This window comes from Erinaceus europaeus, chromosome 13 (assembly GCF_950295315.1).
Source record: "Erinaceus europaeus chromosome 13, mEriEur2.1, whole genome shotgun sequence".
NCBI lineage: Eukaryota > Metazoa > Chordata > Mammalia > Eulipotyphla > Erinaceidae > Erinaceus > Erinaceus europaeus.
Window position 1 is genome coordinate 36,619,041 of NC_080174.1, and position 18,039 is coordinate 36,637,079.

An 18,039-nucleotide genomic window follows, 5' to 3' on the forward strand; every position below is an offset into this window, starting at 1 on the left:
TGTGGGAGGGTGCTTCATGATTGGTAAAGTAGTCCTGCAGGTGTCTTTTTAAAAATATTATTTATTTATTATTGGATAGAGACAGAAATTGAGAGTGGAGATAGGCAGAGAGACTGAGAGACACTCACAGGTATAGCTTTCCCCCTGCAGGTGGGGACCAGGGGCTTGAACCTGGGTCCTTGCACACTGTAATGTGTGCACTTAATCAGGTGCACCACCGCCTGACCTCCTGGTGTCTTATCTTTCTGTCTTTCTCTATCTCTCCTCTCTCAGTTTCTCTCTGTCCTATTTAATAAAATAGAAAAAGTTGGCTGCTGGGAGTGGTGGATTCATAGTGCTGGCACTGAGCCCTAGTGAAATCCTAGTGGCAAAAAAAAAAAAAAAAACTTAAAAAGAAAAATGTTACGACTTTTCTGATAATTTTAGGTTATTGGTAGGTGTCAAAAAAAGGAACTAAAACAGAAGAAGCAAGTAGCAAATTAGTGGAGGGGTGCTTGTTTTTAGATAGACTCTTACTTCTGAAAGGTTACAAATGAAGCCGATAAATTAATGAGTTATAATAGAAACAGAAAGACCAGAATCAAGCTAATGAGCATTACTCAAAGAAATCAAAACAGTGTATTTCAGTAACCATGAAGAACATTCTTTGATATGAGAAGTGGAGATAGCACTAACTTCAAAAGTTGCTTTAGGAGGTGGAATGGAGAATTGCTTTGAAATCAACTTAACAGTGAGTCTCAGTTGTATCTGCTGAATGGAGGAAGCCAGTCTGGCACTGCTGAAAACCAGCCTGCTTGATATCTTTGGACCACATACTACACCATTCCAGAAAATGTACATTTATTTAGGTGTCCAGGAGACCTAATTATTTCCCCCCCTTCTTCAGTATTTTCAAAAGTACAGTTTTTGGGCCATCTGTATCAGAATATATATACACGCAGATCTATCAGCTTCACAACAGATTCAATTAATCAGAGTATTTGAGGTTGATACCTAGTATCCATTGATTCTGTATCCATGCAGAGGTTTGAAATTACAGTTTTTAATCTTGTTGATAGAAACTATCCTTCTCCCAGACTTAGTGGGTGGGCAGGCAAGTACTAGCTTATGTAAGAATCATTACTGTTTCATAGCTTATATTGGAGCTTGCATTTCCTTTTGCATTGATTTATTTCTTGGCTTTAATCTCTGATATACTTTGACCTCCATATTAAGATGTGTTGAGACATCAGAGAGTCAAACTTAAGATTATTTTATATTTTCTTTTTTTTGTTTGTTTGTTTGCTTGTTTCTCTCTTTTTTAATTAACAAGCAAATAATAAAAACAACAACAAGTTGAAACAGCAGTGAGTCCTGCTGCTAGAATTTGTGGATGTACCTGAGGTACATGCCACCTCACTGAGAGGCAGGACTTAGGCACATGACTGTGCATTTAGATATATATATATATATATATATATATATATATATATATATATATATACATGGATATTTTTTATATAAAACCAAGAAGACTCAGAGAGCTGGAAACCACCAGAGAACAGAAAGTATCAAGAGTCTTTCATCAGGCAATCCCAAAGCGTTCTGCTCTTTTCCTCTTCTTTGCCTCTGTATCTTCGGTGGTTCCTGTTCCAGCAGAACTTGTGACAATCCCAAATTTCTTCTTCCTCTTTTTCAGTTTCTCATCTTCAGACTTTCTGGAGATCGAGGAGACATTTAGACCAAATCTTTGAGCTCTTTCCTTTAGTTTATCAAGGTTAACTATAGTCTTGGTGTCAGGTGTTTTGATGAAACTGAATAAATCCCAAATCTAGCTGCCTGGGCAGCATTTTTACTCTCCAGACTCACAGGTACATTGAATCGTTCAGCTCTCTTCTGCATCCTCTCAGTCTGTCGCATTTCAGATGTAATTTTGACCGCTTTCTTCTCTGCTGTCATATCTACAGAGGGTTCTTCTTTGATAGGCAGTTCCGTGGGCTTTGGTTCTTCTCCCTCTGTTTCATCTCCCAGTACATCTTCATTTGCCTCTTCTTCAGCATGTTCTTCAAGATATGCCTGAAGCCTGTTGATGAAATCTTGTTTTATTCCCTTGGTCTCCAGAGCACGAGCAAGACATTCTTGCTTTAGTTCTACAAGCTTCAGCTTATGCAGCTCCACCATCTTGCTACCCCTCTACTCTCTCTTTTGTATTTTCACCATCAGCCACCTCCCTGAGAAGGAGCCTCTGAAAGGAGAATGCTGAATTGGCTGCTTAAAAGGGTGTGTTTTAGAAATATACCTGCTAACACAGTGAATGAGTTTTATTTTATTTCCTTTTTGTTGCCCTTGTTGTTTTTTGTTGTTGTTGTAGTTATTAGTGTTGTTGTTATTGATGTCATCATTGTTAGGACAGAGAGAAATGGAGAGAGGAGGGGAAGACAGAGGGGGAGAGACAGACACCTGCAGACCTGCTTCACCGCCTGTGAAGCGACTCCCCTGCAGGTGGGGAGTCGGGGACTCAAACCGGGATCCTTGCACTGGTCCTTGCGCTTTGCGCCACATGCGCTAACCCACTGCCCTTCTGCCCGACTCCCTGAATGAGTTTTTTGTTTGTATGTTTCCTGTTAATTGAATATTCTTGTTTATTTGTGATTAACATTTTTTTTTCCTTCTTCACATTGATCTTTAAGTCTCTAAAATGCAGAATGCTACATGAAAGAGAAAACAAAGAATGAGCATACTGGAAAGTATTTGATATATTTAGTAGTAGACAATTTATTCAGTTTGATTTCAAGGGAGGGGAAGCAACCAGCAATGGCAAATTTAAGTCATCTGTAGATGGTTAAACCAGATCTTTAAGGGTGTCACAGCTGACATTCTAGTGGGCACACTGGTGAAGGAAAGATGCATGGTTTGTCTTTGGTTAATATTACTGACACCACTGTGTTCATTGCTAGGTTATGGGAGAACCAGTACTTAGAAAGCACATCTGTCAGGACCCAGCTCTAAACTGGAGGCCAAAACTGACTTTTGTATTTTAACTTTTGAGTACTTTCATATGTGTGTGTGTGTATACATACGTACACATGTATGCACATGCTAGGACTTTTCTATGCTTGTGGGATACCATTATTACTAGTAAGCTCTCCTCCTCCTCCTCTTCCTCCTCCTCCTCCATCATCATCTTTTTTAAATTTAGGGACCAGGTGCACCTGGATAAGTGCTCACATTAAGATAGATTTAAAATGGAGAGCTACCACAGCACTTGTCATGAATGATGCCCCCCATAGTGCTGGGTATTGAACTCAGGTCCTAAAGTGTGCACTCTAAAGACTTTCATGCCTGAGACTCAGAGGCCCCAGGTTCTGGCACCACCATAAACTGGAACTGAGCAGTGCTGTGGTCAACAAACAAAAAATGCTGTTGGAATTAAGGCTCATGGAGGAGCAGTGACTGACCCTGAGTTGCAACCCAAGCAGTAAAAGGACAGCTCACAAAGAGTTGGTCTCTTTTGCTTGGTACCATATATTTATTTTCCATTGTTTTACTTAGTCACTTGACTTCCATAAACTTAGTGTTATGGACAAGTATTTTATGTTGTAAAAGGTCTGAGTTGGGAGTCTGGACACCTAGGTTTTCAAGTCCAAACAAACTTGTTCCCAACCTGTATTTCCTCTCTTTAGGCTTTTAAAATGAAAGACTGGGATTGGAGAGAGAGTGTGTAGTAGTAGTTTACAAGACTTTCATTTAAATGTCCCATATTCAACCTCTGGCACCATCAGTAGCTTGCAATGCTCTTGCTGAAAAGAACAAAAAATAAGGGGACAGGGGTAATAACTGACTGGAAAATTAATCCCCAGGATTAATATTCTTCTCTGATATCCTGTAATTTTCTGAATCCTGGAAAGTTTTGATATTGTTTCAAGAAGGTCCACAGCTTGTTCTGACATATAGATTTCTGCGTTGAAACTGACACAGTGCAGCTTGACTGTTAGGCCTTTTTAAAAAAATGATTCTGAGGGAGTGAATTTTATAGACAAACCAGTTTTGCTTTAAAGAGATAAAAGGTTATATAAGCGAGGGGAGATTTGAAGCTTGAATCTCTGAGAAATATATTAATGTCTATCCTAAGTAAATGTTCTATGGTGGCTAATACTTTTGTAGGTCTTTAGAGGGTGGCAGTGTTGTAGTATTCTTGATGCTGTTGCAGAGTAAAGGAGTTCCTTTGGAAAAAGGAGTATTGGTTTATCCAGAGCTGAAGAGGAAGCAGATCACTAAAAACAGGCTTTCCTATGACTCCCGTTTCTTAGTGGTATGATTTAAGCTCTCCTATGTTTTATATGACTAGAAAATATGCACTTTAAGCTTTACCTGTTTGACTTAATTATGGATGCTTGATTTCCGTGAAAATGTCACTTCAGTCTCGTGATCGCCCAGTGATTATTACAGGACTCAGAGCTCTTGGGATAGGAGTCTGTCCCTGGAGCAGATGTGGTGACTATGTTGGAAGGAGATAAGGAGAGTCTGATTTTGTACTGGAAACCATTCACCCTTATGCTTTATTCTTTATAGTGGGTGGGGTTCCTTCTATGCCTGCCTGAATGAAAAACATTTAACTGACTTCCTGATCATGCCCTGTCTTGTCCTTCATTTTTTCTTTGCTTTTCATTATGCTCTGCTGTAACTCAGCCCACTCACACAAGGTAGGAGCCAGAAAGCTTTGCACATATTTGGAAAAAAAAAAGTTTAAAAGCATGGTTTAGGAAAGGGGGTCTAGGTCTCCTGTTCACAGGATTAGGTTGAGGAGTTGGAAAGCTGGGGGAGGTGGAGAAACTTCAAGTCAGTAAAACACTCTAGACTAGCTGAAGGTTTTGAGGAAATATAATTTGGGCTTGCTGACAGAGCAGAAAATACTTGAGGAATGTTCCTGATTTGATAAAGAAGTTATTTTTAGTTTGCAGGAAGAAAGTAGTTTCATCAACATAGTAGAATCTTGCAGTGGTGTTTGTAACCTAAACTAATCAGCTTAGGTTGTGCCAGAAAAGTGTCAGGTGTCACATTAATTTCCTCCTTAGTACTTACTTAGTACTACTGCTTGGCTGGCAAACGCTAGAAGAAGAAGAACTGCTTGGCTTAACTCTTGTAGGTTAGTGACTGGGCACGAGGGTATTGGTAATGGGGATAATTGGGGAAAGGGAACAAATGGTTGCTGATTGATATGCTTCAGAAGGAGAAAAGCCCTGTTAGATTCCTGTCTTAGTCTATATAGTGCTTAATCCATGTGCTCCCTTGTGGGACCCCTCAAGCACAATTCTGGATGGAACTGCTTTATTTATTTCTTATTAACTTTATTTATTGGATAGAGGCAGCCAGAAATTGAGAGCTAAGGGGGGAGACAGAGACAACTGCAACACTGATTAACCATTCATGAAGCTTTACCGCTGCAAGTAGGGACCAGGGACTTGAACCTGGGTCCTTGTACATTGTAACATGTATGCTCAATCAGGTGCACCATCACACAGCCCTGATGGAACTGCTTTTGAATTTGATTGGCTATTTTCCCACCTCTCTTGGTTCTTTGCTGTAATTATAATGGATTTAAAGCTCACTTTTGGTTAAATTTTAGGTAGAGATAGAAGTTGAAAGGTAAAGGGGAGAGGGTGATAGGGAGGAGAGATAACTTGCAGTACTATTCCACCACTTGTGAAGCCTTCCCCCTGTAGGTGGAGACTGGGAGCTTGAACCTGGGTCTTGAGCATGGTAACATGAGTGCTGTACCAGATGAACCACCTCCCAGGCCCTGTAAGCTCACTTTTATCATTCATTCACCACACTTGTATTGGGTACCTGCTCAGATGTGTGTGTAGTATAACTGTATGTGTTGACTAGAATTTACCCCATTTTTATTCTAGGGGAGCGGTGGAAAGGAGTGACATCAAAACACTGCTCTACCATTAATGATCAGTGGAGTTCTACTGAATATTTATTTATTAAAAAAAATTGTTTTTTGGGTCCAGGTGGGTGGCGCACCAGGTTAAACGCCCACATCACAGTGCTCAAAGACCCAGGTTTAAGCCCCTGGTACTCAGCTGCAGGGAGAAAGCTTCATGAGTGGTGAAGCAGGGGTGCAGGTGTGTCTCTGTTCTTTCCCTCGTTCTGTTTCCTCCCTTTCAATTTCTCTCTGTCTCTATCCAATAATAAATAAAAATATTAAAATAAATTTAAAAAATTGTTTTTCTTTCACCTGTCTTCTCTGGGGTTTGGAGCAACTTCCTACCCTTATTTATTTACTTTTTTTCTGGAGAGAGGAAGAGAGAAACACCACAGCAGTGTTCTACCACTTGTGAAGTTTCCTCTTTTGCACGAAGTTCTTATATGATGAGTAGGGATCAAACCCAAGGCTTTATGCATGGAAGGCATGTGTTCTACTCACTGAATCACCTCCTGGACTTTCTTTTTCTCCTTCCTTTTAAAAATGCTTATTTTATTTTAGTGAGAGAAAGGTACAGAGAGGGGGTCGGGCAGTCACTCAACGGGTTAAGCGCATATGGGGTGAAGTGCAAGAACTGGTGTAAAGATCCCGGTTCGAGCCCCTGGCTCCCCACCTGCATGGGAGTCACTTTACAGGTGGTGAATCAGGTCTGCAAGTGTCCATCTTTCTCTCTCCTCTCTGTCTTCCCCTCCTCTCTCCATTTCTCTGTGTCCTATCCAACAACAATGACATCAATGACAAGAATAATAATAACCACAACAATGATAAAACAACAAGGGCAACAAAAAGGGAGGGGGAGGCCTCCAGGAGCAGTGGATTCGTGGTATAGACACCAAGCCCCAGCAATAACCCTGGAGGCAACAAACAAACAAACAAACAAACAGAGAGAGACCAGAACACTGCCCAGCTCTGGCTTATGGTGGTGCTGGGGTTGAACCTGGGACCTCAGAACCTCAGGCATGAAAGTCTTTTGCATAACTATTACACTGTCTTTCCAGCCTAACCTTGTTTTTCTAGCTTTATGTACATATGTTAGTCAGCATACTTTGAGTGTGGCTGTTCGCAGTCTTTAGGAATTTTTCCTTTTAGGCTGACCTTATTTTTGCCTAACCTTGTTTTTCTAGCTTTATATACATATGTTAGTCAGCATACTTTGAGTGTGGCTGTTCGCCGTCTTTAGGAATTTTGCCTTTTAGGCTGACCTTATTTTTTCCTTAAAGCATGATACAAATAATCTATATTCACATGTAGACAAAAGAAAATGTAAGGGCTAGTCAGTTCAGTAAAGCAGTAGCTGCTAGTGGGCCCACCTCATCTCAAAGGCCAGAAGATTGGAGGTGGTGGTGCCAATATTTTTGTTATGGGCATTTAAGAAAGAGGCTACATGTGAAAAATCCTTCTTATAATTTTTATTTTATTTTATTTATTTTGGATAGAGACAGAGAAATTGAGAGGGAAGGGGAGGATTGAGAGGGAGAGAGAGACATTTTCCTTCTGTGCACTGTCATGTGGTGTGCTCATCTGGTGCGCCATCGTCTTGCCCCTGAAAACCCTTGAGTTCCTTTCAACTTGTCTTAAATCAGCAAATTATTTAGGATATGAGCCTTAGTTTTCTCAGGTATAAAATGGGTTTTCTCTATTTCATAGAGCTGTTGTAAGGTTTGAGAATATCGATGGACCTGGAAGCACTTTGAGCATTGCCATTAGTTGGTATATTATTTAGAGAATAGGAGGCATGGATTTGGACTTAGGCTTATTTTATTTATTTCATATAAGATACTGTTTCACATGAGAAAGAGGTAGCAGTTAGAGCAACATAGGGTACATGCAGTGCAGGGTAATTGAACTGAGACCCTCAGGCATGCAAGTCCTGTGCTCTACCAGTTGAGCTGCCTCCTCACCTGCTGGACTTTGACTTTTGAGGCCTCTAACAGGACGTTTCTTGGGAGCTTTTCTAGTGAGTCCAAGTTTCTTAGAATCCAGACTTCCTTTAATTAATGTTAATAAGGAAATCATTATTCAATATCAATGTTAACGTGAGGATCCTGAACTATTCTTTTAAATTTATATAAGTACATCCATATAAGTCTGCAGAAATTTTGGCATGCCTCTTATAACCCCAGGACATAAAAGCACTAATTCTTTTTGAAATTTATTGTGCTACTTAAATTTAGTTTATTTTAAAATGCAATGTTTTAATACAAGAATTGATGACTGGTGACTTGCTGAAGCAACACAGTGGTGTTTTACATTAGTATAAGATAGTGACTTTTAATTTTTTTCTTGTGAACTTTGTTTACAGTAGAGAATTTATCCTTCTCCCACCTTACTCAGTCTCTCTTTCTAATTTCTTTATTGGGGGATTAATGTTTTATAGTCAACAGTAAATGCAATAGTTTGTACATGTATAAGATTTCCCAGTTTTCCACATTACAGTACAACCCCCACTAGGTCCTCTCTGCCTCCAGAGTCCATGGCTCACTTTGTTGTTCCTTTCCTCCCTCTCCCCATACATTAAATCCCACTTATAAGTGAGATCATTTGGTACATGCCCTTCTCCTTTTGACTTATCTTGTTTAACATGGTATATCTTCAAGTTTCATCTAAGAGGACACAAAAGAGATGACTTCATTTTTGACAGCTGAATAGTATTCCATCACATATGTATCTCAGTTTTCTTAGTAACACATCTGGTGTTGAACATCTGTGTTGCTTTCAGGTTCTGGAAGTTACAAATTGTGCTGCTATGAACATAGGTGAACATTGATCTCTTCTGTTAGTTAGGAATTGCTGGGTCATAGGGTAGGTCAGTTTTTAGTGGAAAGCACTAATCTTTTTTTTTTATTTCTTCATTGGGGAATTAATGTTTAACAGTTGACAGTAAATACAAAAGTTTGTACATGCATAACATTTCCCAGTTTTCTGTATAACAATACAACCCCCACCATGCCCTCTGTCATCCTTCTTGATCTGTATTCTCCCCACCCACCCACCCCAGAGTCTTTTACTTTGGTGCAATACGCCAATTCCAGTTCAGGTTCTACTTGTGTTTTCTCTTCTGAAAGCACTAATCTTGAAAGATATATACACCTTTATGTTCTGAACTTACTATTTACAGTAGCCTAAATATGAGAGCATCCTAAATACCAAATGACAGATGACTAGATAAAGAAGTTACAGGATATGCAGAAGAACCATAACCATGCAATGAGAGGCAAAATTGTGTCATTTGGAACAAAACTGATGGAATTGGAGGTGGTTATGTTAAGTGAAATGAGTAAAGAGGTGCTGGCCAACTGCCAGATTGTCTTGCTCGTGTGTAGGATGTAGATGACTAAAACAAATGAACTTGCCAAAACAAATGTAGCCAAACTGTCTCATGGACTTTGTGACAACTGTGATTGTTATTGGTGGGGTGCACAGAACTTTGGTGGAGGGTAAGGTAACACACACACCATGTATGGATGTGAAATTATACCCCTGAAATCTTGTAATTCTACAAAATGCTGTTAAATCACTAATTAAAAAATTAGGTATGCCTCATAATTTTTAGCATTCTATTGAACATTTACTGAAATTTGATTTGTGCCAGTTCTATGCATGTATTTGGATTCAGGATTGAAATATATAATCCTGCCCTTTTAAGGGCACAAAGTTTAGTATAGGGAGGTAAACGAGTAGATGATTATAATACGGAGTGATACGGTACCATACGAGGTAGAGGTAAATCTGGGTAGGGTCTTCTTAAAAGGCTTGCCTCCTCCTTGATTCCTCTCTAGACTTTGTTTAAAGGCTGTAAGATCAGATGAGACTTGGAGAAATGAAATAGTCTGCCTAGGTCATACCTATAGCTATTGAGTAATAAAACTAGCTCCCAAATCTGTCACCACACTGCCTCTTGCTCTTGTTCTTAGCTTCATCAGCAGTGACCTGAGCTTTTCTCCCTTCCCCTGGATTCTTGCTTTTTTGAAAGTTAGACCGCTTCCTGTTCCCCAGTCTTTTCAACTCTTGCTCTTACTATCTTGTGTCAGTAGAAGTTGGAAAGTGTGTGTGTGTGTGTGTGTGTGCGTGCGTGTGTGTGTTGTACACGTGTGTGCGCATGGGGGGAGGGCATGGTGGTGGTTGCATGTTAAGGTTGAGCTCATTGAGGTATAGGAGTGCTTTTTAGCATTGGCAGCACATTGTAACTGTTTATAGAGCTTTTTACGAAGTACTGGTACTTTTGAAATGCTTTAAATATCTTTTTAAATTTATTACACATGAGTGAGAGAGAGAGAAAGAGGGAGGGAGGGAGGGAGGGAGCAAGTGAGTTTGACATGAGAAGTGGAGAAGCCAGAGCACTACTCTGGTACACGAGGCTCCAGGGAGCAGACCCGAAATCTCCGGTATGTATACCTGCCAGGTGAGCTATTCCCTCACCACAAAACCCTGAAGCTCTAGATTTTGGCTTTTACTCCCATATTAGTTTGTTCATTTATTGATATACCTGATAGTAAAAATACAGTTTTCTATAAAATACTAAATGAATTTGTATGTGTTTATCTGTACAGTCTGCAAAGATGATTCAGGTCATGATAGAAACTTTCTGGACTCTTTGCTCTTTTTCCTTTCCTTTTAAATCTTTAAAAAAAATTTTATTATTAGGTAGAGACATAGCAGTTGAGGGGGGCAGGTAGAGAGGGAAAGAGACAGAGACACACCTGCAGCCCTGCTTTACCACTTGTGAAGCTTTCCCCCTGCTAGTGGGGACCAGGGACTTGCACCCAGGTCCTGGCGCACTGTAATGTGAGCACTTAACCAGGTGCACTACCTTCTGGCCCCAAGACTTTCTGGACTCCATCATGCTTCTTTCTCATCAGTATTGGCCACTCAAGTAGCTAGACGAGTTTTTTTGTCTACTCTTAAATTTCATATAAATAGGATCAAATAATATATATTATTTTTGAGTATGTCTCCCCCCCCCATAATCATATCTGGATATTCGGTCATTTATGAGTAGCTGTGTCTCATTGTGTGGATATAGCACAAGTTCTTTATTCTATGGTTAGTAGATGTTTGAACTAGCCAGTTTTGGTGTATGTGACAAATCTATGAATATATTAGTCATACACACTCACATACATACATACACACACACACACACACACAGATGCACTCATTTCTCTTGGGTATATACCTCAGAATATGAATATTTGGTCATATGTTCACTTTTGGTAGATAGTTTGAACAGTTTTGTATTTGCACTAGGTGTTAGCATTGCATTTTTAAATTATCTTTTTTAAATATTTATTTTCCCTTTTGTTGCCCTTGTTTTATTGTTGTAGTTGTTATTGATATCGTTGTAGTTGGATAGGACAGAGAGAAATGGAGAGGGAGGGAAGACAGAGAGGGGGAGAGAAAGATAGACACCTGCAGACCTACTTCACTGCTTGTGAAGTGACTTCCTTGCAGGTGGGGAGCCAGGGGCTCGAACCAGGATCCTTACGCCAGTCCTTGCGCTTTGCGCCACAGGTGCTTAACCCGCTGCACTACCGCCCGACTCTCTAAATTATCTTTATTGGACAGAGACAGTCAGATATCGAGAGGGAGGGGGGTGATAGAAAGGGAGGGAGACACCTGAAGCCCTGCTTCACCACTTGCAAAGCTTTCCCCCTGCAGGTGGAGGAGACCAGGGGCTTAAACCCAGGTCCTTGCATGTGTGCTCAACCAGGTGCACCACCACCTGGCCCCAGCATTACATTTATATTACAGAACTTTTCCAAAAGTTAATAGTGAATCTATTTATATCTTGATTCAGTGATTATCAAGGCTTTGCTACATTTGCTTCATCCTTTCCTTTTTATTTATTTATTTTAAAGAATTTTTAAAAAAATTATTTATATTGGATAGAGAGAGATCGAGAGGGAAGGGGGAGATAGAAAGAGATACATGCAGCACTGCTTCATCACTTGCAAAACTTTCCTTTTGGAGTTGGGGGCTGGGACTTGAACCTGGGTCCTTGTGCATGTGCTCTCAACCAGGTGCACCACCACCTGGCTTCTTTGTTAAAGAATTTTAAAGGAAAGTCTAGATGTCATGTCACTCTACCCCTACACCCTTTCATATGCATCAGTAAATGTGTGCCAGAAGACTTTGTTTGTATTTCACCTCTAATTTTCCTAGATTGCTATCAGATCTTGATGGCTTCAAAAATGTCGTTGTAGTTAGAATCAGGATCCAACTACAGTCTATACAGTATATTGTTAAATTTCATTAAATGTTCTTTATGAACATTCTTCTGCCTCTCCTACTCTACTCTCTTTTCATGTCATTACCTCAGTGTAGAAATTGGGTAATCTGAGAGCTAGAGAGTCATCTTAGTGGTTATACTATAAGACTTTCCTGCCTTAGACTCTGAGGTTTCAGATTTCAACCCCCAGCACCACCATAAGCCATAAGCTGAGCAGTGCTCTGGAGTGTCTTCCTTCTCTCTCTCTCTCTCTCTCTCTCTCATTAAAAATAAATAAAATGGGGCCAGATGGTGGCACACTTGGTTAAGTGCACATATTACCAAGTGCAAGGATCTGGGTTTGAGCCCCTGTTCCCACCTGCAGGAAGGATGCTTGTATTTGGTAATATGTGCACTTAATGGAGTGTACATATAACCAAGTCTGCAGGTGTCTATCTTTCTTTCTCCTTCTCTATCTTCCTTTCCTCTCAATTTCTCTCTGTCCTGTCAAATAAAAATAAAACAGAAAAGAAAAAAAAGTTCTGTTTGTTTTTTATTAGCTGAACAAAATTGGAAGTTGGAAAATAGGTCATTCACAGTAAACAAATCTTGAGGCTTTATGAAAGAAAACTTTAAGGGATTAAGAAATTAAATCTGTACACAGCATAAAATATTAAAACATCTTTGTAGGCAAGAGTTAGAGGGAAATAAGGCAGCCCATAAAATAAAGTGCAGTAGGTGCTGATTTCGCCTAGGAAGCTTCTGGGTGATTGCTTCTAGTTTGTGCTAGGTGCCTTTTACAGATAACTGTCATAGCACTGCATTCTCTTTACCTACCTACTAGGACTAATTTTTCAAATAATCTTTTTTAAATATATTTTTATTTTTTATGTATAAAATAGAAATAGTCACAAGACCATAAGATAAGAAGGGTACAATTCCCACCACCAGAACTCTGTATCCAGTTCCCTCCCTTGATAGCTTTCCTGTTTTTAAAAATTATTTTATATTTTATTTATTCCCTTTTATTGCTCCTGTTGTTTTTTATTGTTGTAGTTATTTTTGTTGTTACTGGTGCTATTTGTTGTTGGATAGGATGGAGAGAGATGGGGAAGAGAGAGAGGGGGAGAGAAAGACACTTGCAGACCTGCTTCACCGCTTGTGAAGCGACTCCCCTGCAAGTGGGGAGCCGAGGGTTCCAACCAGGATCCTTAATGCCAGTCATTGCGTTTTGGGCCAAGTGCGCCTAACCCGCTGCGCTACCACCTGACTCCCAGCTTTCCTGTTCTTTATCCCTCTGGGAGCATGGACCCAGGGTCATTATGGGGTACAGAAGGTGGAAGGTCTGGCTTCTGTCATTGTTTCCCCGCTGAACATGGGCATTGGCAGGTCAATCCATACTCCCAGCCTGCCTCTCTCTTTCCCTAGTGGGGCAGGGCCCAGGGGAAGTGGGGCTCCAGGACACATTGGTGGGGTTGTTTTCCCAGGGAAGTCTGGTTGGCATCATGGTAGTATCTGGAACCTTGTGACTGAAGAAGACTTAAGATATAAAGCAGAACAAACTGTTGACTAATCATGAACCTAAAGGCAAGAATATTACAGATGAAGATTTGGGGGTCTCTGTTTTGGAAAAAGCTAGTAGGTCTATTTTAGGTATATTCCAAAGGGCCCATGACCCTGAGCCTGACATCTAATATGCAGGCATAAGTTATTGTCTGGGGGGATGGTGTCATACTTGGAAGAAGGACCAGAAATCTGGATCAGGGAAGAGAGTAGCTCCCATATATGGGAAAATATATAAATATTGTTAACTAAAAACCCCATCAATGTGATCTGGGGCCCATAGTCAGCACAGGAGCCTATGTAACCTCTGCATCCCTGTATTTATTTATTTATTGGATAGAGACAGCCAGAAATTGAGAGGGAAGAGGGAGAGAGACAGACAGATACCTGCAGCCCTACTTCACCACTCATGAAGCTTTCCCCATGCAGGTGGGGACCTGGGGCTTAGACCTAGGTCCTTGCACACTGTAATGGGTACACTTAATCAGGTGCGTCACCACCTGGCCCCCAAATCTTCTTTTAAGTAACCCAACTGAGGTAACTTCAGTATAGTTTTGGGGTCAGAGTGATAGTGTTGATTACTTTGCGTGGACCAATAAGGCTTATCTCTAAGCTCAGGAGGGTGAAGAGGGTTGGAGCATCTGTAGCATAGGTCTTTGTACTGTCAGATCATAGTCTGTTGGAACTAGAAGGACCCTTGGCTCTTAATTTAAAAAAAAAATTCTTTATTTGGGGATTAATGTTTTATAGTCAACAGTAAATACAATAGTTTGTACATCATAACATTTCTCAGCTTTCCTCATAAGAATACAATCCCCACTAGGTCCTCTGTCATCGTTTTCCAGGTTGGTTTTTGATGTTATCTACTTCTCTTCCCATTCCTAAGCTTTTGCTTATAGAGAATTACAAACCTATACAAAAGGAAACTCCCATGAACTAAAAATTCATCTTGCTTCATCTGTTCCTTCAGTAACTTAAACCCACTCTGTATTATTTTGAAGCAAATTCCAGAGGTCATATAATTTCATCTGTAAGCAATTCAGTATGTGTATTTTAAAAGTTTAGTGATTTAAAAGATATTATTATTTTGATAGACAGATGTTGGGAGATAGAGAGGGAGAGACAAAAGGGGGAGACAGCTGTAGCACTGCTTCACCACTTGTGAAGTTTCCTCCCTGCAAGTGGGGACTGGGGGCTTGAACCTGGGTCCTTGAGCATGGAAATGTGTGCACTTAACCGGCTGCAACAAACTTTCACTCCTGAGATATCAGAGATCCTAGTTTCAGTTCGTGGCACCACCATAAGCCAGAACAAAGCAATGTTCTGGTTTAAAAAATAAGAAAAGTGGTGTACTGCACCAAAGTACTCTAGGGCAGGGGGGAGTGTTCAGGTCCTGGAACATGAAGGCGAAGGATGACCCAGGTGGGGGGCTAGAGTGTTATATGGAAATCTGAGAAATGTTACACAAGTACCAACTACTGTATTTTACTGTTGACTGTAAACTATTAATCCCCCAATAATGGAAAAAAATAAGAAAAAGTGTGTGTGTGGGACCCTGTATTGTGCTAATAGCTGCACACCTATAAATTTTACTGTAGAACATTAAGTGCATTTAAAAATATATCAAATAATAAGAATTCTTTAATACCATAAAACGTCCAGTCAATTGTTTCATCAATGCAGTAATTCTGTTTTATTTGGCCTTTTTAACAGTTTGTTTGAGTCCATCTCTATTTAAAGTCTATACTGGTTGATGTGTTATATAAGATCCCTTTAATCTGTAAGTAAACTCTCCATCCATCCCCTCTTCTTTTATTATACAGGTTGTCTCATTAATATGTTGTTGCATAACAAAATTCAGCAGCATAAAAACGATAAACATTATATCACAGTTTCTGTGCGGTAGGAATCTGGGCAAGACTTAGCTTGACTTCTGCTCCAGGGGCTCGCACAAGGCTGCAATCAGGAAGTCAAACAGCACTGCAGTCATCTCAGGGTGTAACTAGGGAAGAACTGGCTTCAAAATTTCTTGTTGGCAGGATTCATGTCTTTGTGGGCTATTGAACTGAAGACCTAACCTCCTTTTTGATTGGTGAATGGAGACTATCTTTAGTTTTTTGCCACGGGGCCTTTTCCAGCCAAGTGATAGCAAGAAAGGAGTTCAGCCCTCTATAAATTAGGCTCAAAGTTACATCTACAACTCTTGCCATATTCTCTCCATCAGAATTGAGTCTAATTAGTTAGGTTCAGCCCATACTCAAGGAAGCATGCATAAGAACATGGATGCTATGCTGTGGTCCAGGAGGTGGTACAGTGCATAAAGCAGTGGATTCTCAACCATGAGGTCCCAAGTCAGCCAAGATTGTTGCATACCATGTGCAAAGCTCCACGTGAAGTTTTTTGGAAAATATAGATGCTAGCATGATGCTGACCAGACTTCCCTGGACAGACGACCCCACCAATGTGTCCTGGAGCTCTGCTTCCCCAGAGCCCCACCCCATTAGTGAAAGAGAAAGGCAGGCTGGAAGTATGGGTCAACCTGTCAACGCCCATGTTCAGCGGGGAAGCAATTACACAAGTCAGACCTTCCACCTTCTGCATCCCAGAATGACCTTGGGTCCGTACTTCCAGAGTGATAAAGAATAGGAAAGCTATCAGGGGAGGGGATGGGATATGGAGATCTGGTGGTGGGAATTGTGTCTTATCCTATGGTTTTATTAATGTCTCCTTTTTTAAATAAATAAAAAATTAATTAATTAAAGAAAGCTTTAAAAGACAGCTTAGGTCTTCTGTACTTTCAGGAATAATATGATAAAACTATAGTGCAAAATAGAGTAGACATTGCTTAAGTAGACATAAAGATGTAAGAATATAAGGCTTATATTTTGGGAGCAGAGTCCAGAGAAGCGTAGCATATTAGATCTTAAAGGATCCTTAAGGATTGTCAGTTTAACATTCTTTACCATTTGGGGAACACAGAACTACATCGTTAGAGAAGTTCAAGAAACCTTGCTAAGATGGAGGGAATCAAATGAAATTAGAAAGACAGGTTTGTTTTTTTTAATTTTCTTTCTTTTTTCCCTTCCTCCTCCAACAATATGTGTTTTTCAACTGCCAAGGACAGGAGGATTTGAGTTGAAAGCAGTAGTCTAGCACCACAGAACAGAATACAGCACTAAAACTTTCTAGTACAACTCATCACCTGAACTGGCCAAAGGTAGGCTACATAGCTGCTTTGAGTACCTGTAATATAGCCATAACCATAATCATATTTTATGGTGTACAAAGTACTGCATTGCTTTTTGATCCTTACAGTCTTGTAGTCGAGACATAATGTCACTTCTCATTTTACAAATGAGGAAATTTTATCTCAGAGAATTACAGTAATTTTACAAGGTTCACAGAACTAGTAAGTTGCAGAGACAAGATTAGGACTAAGGAATTCACTGCTCTTTGTACTGCTGAGAATATGTGAGAATGAGTAGTTTTTGTTTTTTTGTACGTAAGACATTGACTTGAGATTTGTTGACAAGCTTGATCTGCTAAAAGACTGAGATAGAGAGAGTCATAGCTACAAGAAGGAACTTGAACTGCAGTGGGGAAGTGAGATGCAGTGACTCTGGCGAGGTGTCTATTTCTTCTGACTCATTATCCTCCCTCTCCTTTCAGACACTGCTGGTTGTACTTCTAGTCCCACCTCTCTTAATTCTTTAAAATTATTTTTGCTAGTACTAGGTTAAGTTGATTTCTCAAGGCTCCTTTCCCAAGGGCGTCCTGGTGCATGTAAACAGGAAAGGAGAAACTAAATGAAAGCATGGGCCATGGATGTGACTCAGCAGTAGAGCTTTTGACTTGCATCATGTGTGAGGTTCTGAGTTCAACCCCTGGCACCACATGAGAGAAGAAAGACAAAATGAGGAATAATTCTTATTGTTATTTAATATTTGTGTATTTTATTATTTATTATTTTTTATTTAGGATGGAGACAAATTGAGAGGGAAGGAAGAGATAGAGAGGGAGAGAGACAGGTACCTACAACACTGCTTTACTGTTCATGAAGCTTCCCCTCTGCTGGTGGGAACTGGGCTTGAACTATGATCCTTGTACATTGTAACATGGACGCTCAACCAGGTGCACCACCAAGGCGAGGAATTATGTGGATGGGGTAGAGGAATGCTTTGGTGTCCCCCACCAATGTGAAACCCTGGCTTTGAACCTCCACACTGCATTAAAAAATGTGCAAGGTATAAGTCTTAAACTGGTCATGAGAAGAAAACTGAGCGAACACTTGTGGAGT

The 18,039-nt window shown here is 40.2% G+C and overlaps 1 protein-coding gene and 1 pseudogene across 5 annotated transcripts in view; one reads left to right on the forward strand and one right to left on the reverse strand.

The window, feature by feature from the left end:
• Positions 1–18,039, forward strand: part of LUZP1 (leucine zipper protein 1) — a 105,844-nt gene that overhangs the window by 47,028 nt on the left and 40,777 nt on the right. The window lies entirely within an intron of this gene.
• Positions 1,473–2,169, reverse strand: LOC103118515 (SAP domain-containing ribonucleoprotein-like; annotated as a pseudogene).